The following is a 12,228-nucleotide window of genomic DNA, read 5'->3' on the forward strand; positions in this document are numbered from 1 at the left end:
AACAAGGAAACAGAAGAAAAACATTAATGTTGCTAAGGTTTTCCATATTTCCAGCAGTTAAACTAATCCCATTTGTGATTTATTTACAGAACAAATTCAATTGCAAGGTAGTATTGAAATTTAAATACTTATTCTTAAGTTACTTTTCACTGTTATCTAATTTATACTTTGGCTAGGCAATGTTGCAATAGAAAATCTTTTTTTTTTCCTTAAGGGGATCTCGTCTACATTTAGACAAATTTTCGGTTACACAACCCAGTGGAGACAGAACCAGCACATTCTGAGAGTTTCCCATTGCTAGGCAATAACAACAGAAATCACAAGGAATAAAAGAATAGGAGTTCCTCAAAATCAACGGATTCCACAATTCAAAATTCTAAATGCAAATATGCAAAGACAATAGGAACACCCCCAAATCTGAGATTACAGAATATAGGGCTCAAACCCACCAGGTCCATATTCATGTGCTCAGATCAGCTCAAAATTCAACAGTCCCCTCGACATGAACAGATCAACAAAGCTAATCCAACAGTCTCCTCAGTACCAGCAGACCAACAAATATAATTCAAAAGTCTCCTCTGAACAGTAGACAACAAAGGAAAAGGAAGCAAAGATCAGAACAAAAGAGAGAATTGTACAGTCTTACCTAGCACAGTTTGAGAATCACCTTCACACGAAGCACCCAGTGTCAGCCATGGCAGAAACCTTGCCCAGAACCTCCTGCCTGTGTCCTCTGGGGAAATCCCCTGGCAGCTGCTAGGCATGGAGCTAAGGGATCCAGGGAAGCCCTGTGCCCTAAGAGACAGGGACACGGGCTGCTCTGAGGGCTTATCCGAGAGCAGCATGGGTCCCTTTGTGGTCACCAAATTGGTATGATAAGGACAACTACTTCCATTACAAAGGCCTGCCTGATCCCACAATACAAAGGACAAACATGCTTTAGTGAGAAGGTGATTTATTGTGAATGCATAAACAAAGAACAGGGGAATATTCCCAAAACCAGTTCAAAGTAAAAATGGGAGCTAGGGTTTTTATGGGGGGGGGGAGGGGGAGAGGGGGAGGCTAGCTGAGAAGAAAAACAAGTTAAAAAAAAAAAAGTGATGCCAGCTGAGAAGAAAAACAAGTTAAAAAAAAAAAAAGTGATGCCAGGGGTCCTGTGAGGAGGGTCACACAAGTCTATGACCTGTGTTGCACCATGCACATCAAAATTGTTCTTGATTTCAGCAGCTAATAAACCACAGTTAGATAAACTCAGGCAGGTATAAGACTTTCATGGCTCCATTCTCAGACACCAGCTCAAGGATATCAAACATTTTTGTCTCTGGGAAAAGTTACAGTTTTAAACCATTCTGTCTGGTTTTGCTTTGAGATGTTATCTTATTTCTGTAAGCAAAATTGAGAAGGTCTGGATAATATCCTTGAGGAACTAACTAAGAGTAAAGAATAAACTTCTAACATTAGATGAATAGAAAACTAATATAATTAGTTTTAGAATTTTTAAAGCTGCTTAAGTGAAGAAATTTCAATAAGCCAATTTTCCAGCTATCATGAGTTTTTCTGGTGCATCCCACCAATCTTTCATACCCATCATCAGATGTTTCTATCTTTTAAGGAACTTTCATTTCCATTTTGATTCAGTCGCCTAACTTCCCACTTTCTCCTCTTCTTCTTTCAAACTTTTGACCGAATTTGTACCTCAGCCCTTTCCACTCTTCCTCTGACCCCATTAACAACTCCTTAGCTATCCTTGATCCCTCAGAAGCTGGTTTCTAGGTTGTCTACTTCCAATCAGTCCTGTTTTGCTCCTAGTGCATGTTAAATAAACCAGCTTCCTATTTCCTCAGCTCCACCTTTCTCCCCTATCTCTCTTAGATCTTTTATTGTCTATTCTCTGATGCTTTCATCTCCGGAGGCTTTCCTCTATTATTCAGTATGTTTGCCATTATGACTTTCTTCTCTAACCTAGCATATCCTAGATTTTAGCTCTTTGTCCCATTTTTTGTTTTGATTTCACAAATTAGTTCCAATATCTTCATCTCTCCAGCTGTTCTTTCAGCAGATGCTTCCTTTAGTTTTTTTTTTTTTTCCTACTCCAACATGAAAGTGGAATTGTAGATAATAGCTAGGATTTCCAAAATAATTAGAGTATATATCACTGTATTTCCTTATATGTTTCTTTTCCTCTTGCAATTTACATAATACATCTGTTGTGATACATTATCTTGATTTAGTTTACTCTTAATTAATCAATAGTACTTGTACATTCCTTCTATTCTCTGTTTTTCTTACAAACTATTCTATTTGGCTTATTTTATCCTGGATCATGATCCCAGCTCAGAGACTGTCTCATCTACAATTTTACACTTTATTTTTATACAAGAGAAAAAAATATCAGTAATTGATTTTGTGCTTCAGAAGTAGGCATATTAGCCTTTTCTCCTTAAAAATCTAAAGTGATGTAAAAATGCAAAAATAGCAAGGCAACTCAAAAATACAATTATATTCTAACAATTCCTTGCTTAGTTATAAGTAACAAATAAAATTATGTTTATTTTTAAAACTACCATCTAGCCATGTAACTTTCATAGTTTAAGTAATAAAAATCCATTTTAAGTAGTATAAAGTAAAAATGTATAACATCTATAACATCCCTCATAAATACATTTAAGGAATGGTATGTTTTCATAAGTACAAATTCATTTCAGAAATAATAGTTATAGTAATAATTTTACAGCAAACATTAGCAAAATAAACCAGTGAAATGTTAATCAAAAGGTTTTAAAAGTATATTTTTAGAATGAAATGGCAGCATCTAAGGAGGAGTAGATAGAGGTTCTCTTTTAGCTCCAAGTGGCATCTCTTCTTCTCCAAGAAAGGGAGCTCTGCAAAGGGGGCCCTCGTGACCTCAGAGACTAGAAGAATTTTTACTGAAAGATGTTTTGAGGCATTCCAAAATCAGTAACATGGAAAAGGGCTTGGAATTATTAAACATTTGCTCAGTTTCATTTGCCTACTGATGTTCATCCATAATGGTTAAATTATTTTAATTTAGTGAGGCGCACTTCAATGGCTGTTGTTGTTCAACTTCACCCGTGTGGAAGCACTCACTTTTCCTAAGTACTGGATGAGTTCTCTATTAGTCCCTGCAATTATCAGGGCTAGGTTCTAGGCAAGGTTTCTGTCTCCAACATAATAGTAAACACTCCATTAATTTTAAAAAAAACAACTTTTTTCCAATATTTGCGGAGCCCTGATTATGAGGTAGGAAAGAATAAGAAAAAATGCATTATTCTGAAAACTTTTTCATGATTTTGGTTGCATTACAATCCCACACAAAGAAGACAAAAAAAAAAAAAAGAAAAGAAATGGGTTGAGATTCCTTGTTTGATATTGCTCTGATACACAGTTCAGAAGACAGCCCTATATTTTTAAGACAATCTAAGTACTGAAGCATAAATCACATATATTTTTCCTAACTAGATTTATTACTTCCAGAGATTAATTTAATTTTCTCTTCTCCATCTTTTCTCTTAAATACATAATGTGTCCAACAGAGGAAAGTGGTCAATATATCAACCCTTGCTTAAAATTTGTACTTTCATGGAATTTCTAAATCAGTATCATCAGGGAAACATTTGATACTGTACATTAATTAAATGTGCACACATATGATAATTTCTTTTTTCAGTATCAAAATGGGTTACGTTTTTTAAAAAAATCATAGAGTTTTCTATAATGGAGGTGGTAGGGCAAAGCATTGGAGTTATAATATTCTGGGTTCAAATTTCAGCCACTGCAATTGTTTGGCCTTGGCAACAGAATTTAATTCCTATTGCTGAAATGCTAAAGGCATAATGTTTGAAAGGGGGTAAGCCTGTGCACATAGTGAAGCTCAATAAAGGCAAGCCATGGGTCTTATAATTATCACATAGCTCATATATATTTCTGTTGCTTATCTTAAAGAATGAAGATTTTGATCTAACCTTTTCTTAAGGACTCAAGCCAAAATGACTGTTCTTGAGAAAATTTACTACAGTAGTAAGAACTTTAAACCAGCATTCAGGTAACTTGGGTGGTACCTCAAGCTATGCTGTTTATTAGCTGTATACTGATGGGACCTGGGAAAATCTCTTCACCTCTTTGAGTCTTCTTTTTAATCTATTAAGGAAAAATCAGGGTTAAGAATATAAACATTGGATACAGGCTTTATTTCAAGCCAACTTACATGCTTTTGTAGCTTTGCAAAAATTAAGAGTTAATGAATGTTTTACACTTGACAGTTACCCAGTGACATTGTATTACAAAGATGCTGGTCAGTAGCCATCCCTATAATGTATCTCACACTTGAGTTCATGTAGAACTTTTTGATTGAAAGAGAGAAATAAAGAGGGACAATTCATGAAAAAAATTGATTACACCTCCATGTGCTCCCATGTGGGCCTTAAATTTGTGAATGTGTCATATGTGTGGAGAATTGCTGCATCAACACAATAGAAGGGGAAATATTCTATTTTTATGGTAAATTATGAATCTTTAACCAACTACCATGAAGAATTTTATCACTCATGACTTTAGATCTGATACAGAAATCCTTTATACCTATATATCTCACATGGGTTAGACACGACAGACAACTAGAGCAAGAATCATATACATTGTGAGCCCTCCAAACTTCAGTGGAAAATCTTACATCCCTGGAATAAAAACTTCGATGAAGAAATTTGAGGTTTAATTACTTTTTTCTTCAGATTGACTGCAGTGAATATAAAAAATTACCACCAGGAAAAGAAACATTTTGTATGGCAGTATATAGCCCAATTTGTGATCTGATGGTAAAACTTAGAGCAATGAATGCAAGTTTTGTACTGCAGCTATGCAAGTATTGAAATATTTTATTTTTTATATTATGTTGCAATGATGTGATAAGACAAATATGATTCAAGTAGAAGGTGTTTGGAGCATCAGGAATATGTGAGTAATAACACACCAACTCTAAGGAATAGAACTCTCCCAATATATAGGATTTGGGAGTCCCTGCCATCATTTTATCCTTCTAAATCTTGGCAGCAGGAAAGAATCAAACCAACCCTAGAATCTCCAAGTGGAAAGGAAACTTGAAAGTGTAGGTCAATGTCCACCTATTAATCTAGGGCTTAAACTCCCGCTACAAAAGTCACCAGGAAATCTCGCTGCACATGCCCCACCATTTCTAGGGACAATGAAATCCCCTCCCAACATGCCTGCCCACATCTGCTAGAATCAGCCATGTTGCATACTGTTTATCTTCAGCACAAGTTGATAAGGTGGAGCTCCCGAATGTTCAGTACAAAAGGGGAAAATATCAGAAAAATCCAAAGATCTTGTTCTGTTTCAGAGTATGATTTTGCAACAAAATATATACTATAGTTAGAATAAAAATTAAATTAAAAAATTAAATGGCCAAAAGTAGGCACAAGATATACTGATATTAGCTCAAAAACCATGAAATGATGAATGATATACTAGAAAGTAAAGAAACATAGAACTCCTTTTAAGTATTTTCAGAATGCACAGGCATGAAAACAAGCACATATTACATACAGCAAATTGTTCCAGTTCTTTTCTAATGAGATGAAAAATTACCATCTATTAGGAAAAGAGGCTTCTATATGTATGTCTCCTTTAAATAAAAATAAATAGAGTCACGTTTAGAGGGAAACAAGATGATTGTGATGTAATCAGTAGCAGTTGATAAAAATCTCCTAAACTACAGTCACTCTTTTCTAAAAGGTCAAGAAATGGAGAGATTTAATACACGTTGGGTTCATTGGTGAAGTCTGGAGGCTAACGAAATGCTTATGGCCTAAGAGTTTTCATTTCTTGCTATTTTCTCTCCACAGGAAAAGCAACTGGCAGACTTAAATTTGAACATTTTGGGAAGTGTTGAAGCTATATTGTGATTCTGAAATATCTCCTAATGCATTTATTCACAAGAGAAATCTTCCTTTTCCCATATAATCTAAGCTACATTATCTAATCTTGTTAGTCCATCTTGATTTGCTTGTAGAATAAAGTAGACCTAAGTGATATATGTCCAAATGTTGTTTGTGAGTTGAATCTTTTAGATTTCCATCAATTTTAATTGATGGCTGCGTTCATGTTGTTGCCACATTCTGGGGGAAGGAAGGGTCCTTGATGACGAAGAGTAAGAACCAGAAAATCAGAGGCCCTAAAGATGAGAGCCTCCTCTTTTCTAGGCTAGGAATACACCCTCTATTCATTATTTAGTTCTTATGTATTCCTGAAATGGAAACAGAAAAACACTGAGATTTCAGCAACCAGTATCCAAAAATAGAGGTACACTAGCTGTCCTCTGTGGTTAAGACACTGAGAGCTGTAAAGGATGAGCTCTGCTCTCTGACTGCTTCCTTACCAGAAGGCCAGTCTCTAAAAATGACAGGTAGAACATGGCTGGTAAAGTTGTGCAATGTCTTCATTTTTTAGGGCTGCTGTAACAAAGTACCACAATCAAGTGGCTTAAAAAAACAGAAATCTATCATCTAACAGTTCTGGAGGCTAGAAGTCTGCATTCAAGAGCTTGTTAAAATAATTTCTCTCCTATCCCTTAATGGATCCTAAATGTAAGGATCAAAGGAATAAGCATCATATCCTAAAAGAACTGAGTGTGTGACTGTTTACTTGATGTATGCGACAGATAAAAAGATTGATATCTGGGTCTGTGATAAGGTATGGTCTGCAGAAGTAGAGAAGGTCTAATAAAAAATAATAGCTAATACCTTGGCATGCATACCATTTGCCAGACTGAATGCATGCAAACATTTTTTGTGCATTAAATTGTTTAATTTTTACAGGAACTCTAGAAAGTATATAGTACTATCATCCCTATTTTTAGATGAGGAAAATGAATTTCAGAGAGTTGACTTATCCAAAATCATAGAACCAGAAAGTGACACAGCCAGGATAGTACTAAAGGGAGCCAGACCCTAGAACCCACACTCTTTACCAAGATTCTCAGCCAAGTCAGTGGTAAGGATGTGTAGGGTCAATGAGAATGTAGGTAATTCATCAAGAGTGTATACCCACTCTGATTTGGTAAACGTTTTCTAAGTCTCAAATATACGCATTTAAAGGCAGTGACCACAAGCTTTTTGGTGGGTCATCTCATTCCTTAGGATGCCTCTTCCTTTTCTAATAACTGCAGAGCTTTGCTCCCTTCTTTTAGGAGTAGGGTGACTTTTCTGAGGTTGTCCTACATTAGCAACAATCAAGATTGCCCCACTAAGGGCATAGTGTGGTCACCTCAGTTTAGAGATACTTACGGCATCAGTCAGGGCCCAACACTAAAGAGATTGCTTACTCAAACTGTTTATTTTAAAGAGTTTCATAATGGGACTTTCATTAAAGTATGGGCATGACGTTAAGAAATCACAGAGGATCATCCAATAACTGCAGAAATAATCCATTACCATGCCTAAACCTAAGGAGCAATAAGAGGGAACCCAGAAAGAACAATGCCTATGTGTAGAGGACAGTCTGGCAAGACTTGAAACACTGAGGAAACCCTGCAGGGAAGGACTCTCCCTTCTTCCATCTTTTGCCTGTACTTCCCATTGATTGAATCAATCAGTAGCTACAGGGCAAGGAGCCCTTTGATGATGCCTACACCATTCAGCCTCCTAGGTCACAAAGTAAGGAGAAGGGAAAAGCAAACTGAAGACTTACAATACAGTCCCTGAGAATGCTTGAATTTTTCCACATTCCCTGGAAATGGATTCTGATTAAAGGCTATCTTGTTACAGAGAGTGGAATTTTGCATTGATAGGGTTTATATGTGGGCCTTCAAAAACACCTAGGCATCCATACAACAAATGCAGACATTTTTACAGCATCCCTGACAGTTTCATTTTGGATACCTCTATCAATGGGGAACTCACTAGCCTGCCATAGATAAAACTGAAAGTGTCTAATAACTTATAACTTCTTTCTTATGCTGAATCCAGATTTCTTTCTTTAGCTTCTACCAATGTGTTCTAGTTCTGTGTCTTGTTGCTGACAGAGTCAAAGTCTATTTTCTCTTTCTCATGCAAACTACCAAAGATTTTAAATAAATTTCATGAACCATCCTCAGTTTTCTCCTTCAAAGCTAAATATTCTTAGGAAACATTGCCATCACATGATGCTCATCTAAACAGAACAGATGGAAATACTTACAAATTTAAGGGAAACTCCTTTGAATTCTCAGCTCTCAACTTTATTAAGTCAGTCATTCTCTACACACTCCTCTTCTGTCCCTTCTATGTGAACCTTTAGTTGGTGCTGGAGTTCGTAGGTGTATATACATGAGACATGAGTCTTAGTCCATGTGCCAGCTGGAAACTGAGCCTCTGTGGAGTTGCAACAGCTACCCTCCAGTTTATTAGACTCACCAGGACATCTATCAAGGAGGTGAGGATGGACAACCACCACATCAAAGAACCAAGAGTGTCTACAACTGCAAGCATCAGCCACATGGGATCGAGACGCCCTCTCAATTAGAGATAGAGTGGGCATCACCATCTCAGAATCCTTTGGGGATTGAGGAATAAAATATGGATTAGAGTGGACCTACTGGTATTCTACTATAGACTTACTGTGATTCTAGCAATGGAAGAAATTATATCATTCATGTGGAGACACTGGCTACTGCAGGTGCTGAAGGCAGGGAGAAGGAAAATGAGGTGTAATGTAGGGGCATTTTGGGGACTTGGAATTTTCCTGAATGACATTGCAACAACAGATACAGGCCATGATATATCCTGCCATAACCTAGAATTGAGTGGGAAAGAGTGTAAACTTCAATGTAAACTATAATCCATGCTTAGTGGCAATGCTTCAAATGTGTTCATCAACAGCAATGAATGTAAAAACTTATTAACAAATAAGTTGTTAATGTGGGGAAAGGTGGGAGGTATGGGGAGTAAAGCATATGGGGATTCCTTATATTTTTTTTTGTTTAGCATTCTGTGTAATCTAAGTATCATTTTAAAAATAAAAAATATATTAAAAAAAAAGTCAGTCATGAAAAGGAATGACCATTAGATTTATAATAAAAAGTATTAGGTGTGGGATGAAAAATTGGCTGTTCCATGGGATCTTGAGCTAATCATTTCAGCTTTCTGAGTTGAAGTGTCCTCATCAAATATCAAAAATGGAAATAGAAGTAAATCCAACCCATGGGTTTGAAGTGAGAGGATAAGGTCAGAATATATGCAAGAGGAATGTGGTGTGTGGAGACAGGCATTCTTGACAAAGGTTGCTGGCCTCAAAAGCAGTCTAACTGGATGATAATAAGCAAGCCACCTCTCACCTCAGAATAAACACAATTTTTAAATTGTGGGGGTAATATTCAGGCCCATCCCTATCATTTGTTAAGCTCGTTGCAAGAATTAAACAGAAGTCCATGTATCACATGCCTGCAATGTATTTAAACCAACTATTTAAAATTTATTGCTAACAAACTGATAAATCAAATTCTATCCTCCTAAATGCTTGTAGACCAAGACGGCATCATAAGATACTCCAGGGCGATAATCTCACACAGAGTCTTTGAATAACTAGCAAAATTTCGCATTGCCATTTTCCTCAAAGCACTGGAAGACTGTTGAAGTATTGCAGCAACTTGGGAAGAGCGGAAAAATGAAGCATAAATTTAATGAACAGCAGGAAGAGCTTGAGGTGCCCTTGCTGATACCTCCCCGACTCCTTCTGGAACAGTGTGGAGCAGCCTGTGCTCCTCTTGTGGGCCTCTGGCCCTGCTCCAGAGTGAGCATAGTAACCCGAGCCTGCTTGTCAGTGACACGCTTTCAGGTGGAAGCCTGAAGGACTGAAATAGCAAATTTATCTTTGACTTTATCTCTCAATGTGTGCCCTGCAGGCAATAGAAGCTTGCAGACAGCAAAAGCGGTTTAAGAAACCATGAAGTCACAGTGACCTGAGGAAAAGGATAATGGACTTTAAGACATACAATAGGGAAATTGTACTTCGTAGGACATAGAGGAAACATTCCAATCCCTGTAAATGGAAGAATTCCTAAGGAAATGAGAGGACAAGCCCAGGAGAAAATGAAGACTCAGAAAGGTTGGAGAGGATCATGGATTTTACTAAACTCTGAAGGAGAACACCAACCAATGAAGAGTCATTTTGTGAATACTGTGAAAGGTCGTTTATGCTGTTGTCTGTTTGTTTCTGCTAGCTCCTCAAACTCAAGGAAATCTCTGTTTTATACTACACAGGTATAGATACTGAAGGAAAATATAGATCGGTGTCTAAATTCATAGTTAACACTTAAAAATAATATAATATTCAGTGTTCAACAAAAGATTACAGGACAAACAGAAAACAATGAATCAGTCAATGGTAAAGGTAAAAATGCTGAAACCATCAATAAAAATCAGACTTCAGATATACTGGACAAAGACTTTAAAAGAATGATCTTCAGTATGCTCAAAGAGATCAAAAAAACCTGGGGGAAAAACAAAAGATTTCAGGAAAGTGATGAATGAACAATATGAGGATCTCAGTAAGGGTATAGAACTTTTGAAAAGAAAGAAACAGAATAACCTAAGTTGGAAACCACAATTTGAAAGGAAAAATTCTCTAGAGGTTTTCAGCCACAGATTATTGCTGTCAAATCAATTGGTAAATTTAAAATAAGACAATTAAATTGACTCAAGATTTAGAGAAGAAAAAAGGAATTAAAAATAGTGCCCAGAGCCCAAACAACCTGTGGGACACCAAAAGTCTTGTCAATATATGCAAAATCAGAAAAAGAGATAAAGGGGCAGAAGGAAGATTCAAAAAACAGTAGCAGAAAATTTCCCAAATTTAAAGAGAGACATGATATCACATTCAAGAATCCCAAACAACAAAAAAAGTTTAACGTGAAAAGAACAATACCAGGACACATAGTACTCAACCTGTTTAATGCCATGAACAAGGAGAGAGCTCTGAAGGCTGCAAAAGAAAAGCAACATGTTATGTACAAGTGAGCCCCAATAAGACCAATAAGATTAAGAGTTGTTTTCTCATCAACAACCATGAAGGCAGGGGGCAGTATAAGAAATATCTAAATGGGCTGGAAGGAAACAATTGCCAATCAAAAATTTATATCTGGTGAAACCATTCAAAAATGAAAGGAAGACTAAGACATTCCCAGGTTTTAAAAAAAGAAACAAAAACACTGAAGAACTACATCTACATTACGTTTACCTTAAAAGCAAAAGAAAGGGAATTCTTTAAACTAAAAGGAATGGACACTATACAGTGGATCAAAGGGGCATAAAGAAATAAACATCTCTGATAAAGGTAACTGTTTCAGTTTCATAAGGGCTGCCGCGGCAATATAACAGAAATGGACTAGATTTTACAATGGGGATTTATTAACTTAAAATTACAGCTCTGAGGCTGTGAACAAATATCCAAATCAAGTTTCATCATGCAAATCTTCACTCCCCAAAGACTGGCTTCCAACAAACTTGGACTCCTGTCATATGAAAGGGCACAAAGGAATTGTTTGCTGCCTCTCACTTCCTCTCCGAGCCTTGTAGCTTTCTGCTACTGGCTTCCTCTGGCTTTTTCTCAGCTCCTGTGGCTTTCTCTCTCTTGGGTTCCACTGATTTCAGCTTCTGGCTTCTGGGGCTTCAGCTCTGTTTCCAGGACGCTTTCTCTGTCCTGTGGCTCCTTTTCTCTGTAATCATTCTGTGTATAAAGTACTCTAGTAAGAGGATTAAGACCCACACTGAGTCATGCCCTACTGATGTAATCTAATCAAACAGTCTTAACTGAAGTGATCTAATCAAATGTCCTATGTACAAAGGGCTTATACTCACTGGAATTGATTAGCTCTACGGACAGAATATTTTCTGGGGTCCACAAAAGCCTCAAATTAACAGAATAATACATGGGTAATTACAAATACCAGAACTATTGTATTGTATTTTTGCATAAATGCATGAAAAGTAATGATAAATCTATGACTTTGATACATAATGTATAAAGATATACTTTGGAAAAATTACAATGAATAGGTGTGTAGGGGTACAGGAACAATCGGGCATTTATTGAAGTTAAGTTAGTATCAAATCAAACATGATTGCAATAGTATTAGTACGTGAAATTTAAACCTCATGGTAATCACAAAGGAAACACCTGAAAAAAAGTACAGAAAAAATGAGAAGGGACTCAAAATGG

The sequence above is a fragment of the Dasypus novemcinctus genome, chromosome 2 (genome assembly GCF_030445035.2).
Source record: "Dasypus novemcinctus isolate mDasNov1 chromosome 2, mDasNov1.1.hap2, whole genome shotgun sequence".
NCBI lineage: Eukaryota > Metazoa > Chordata > Mammalia > Cingulata > Dasypodidae > Dasypus > Dasypus novemcinctus.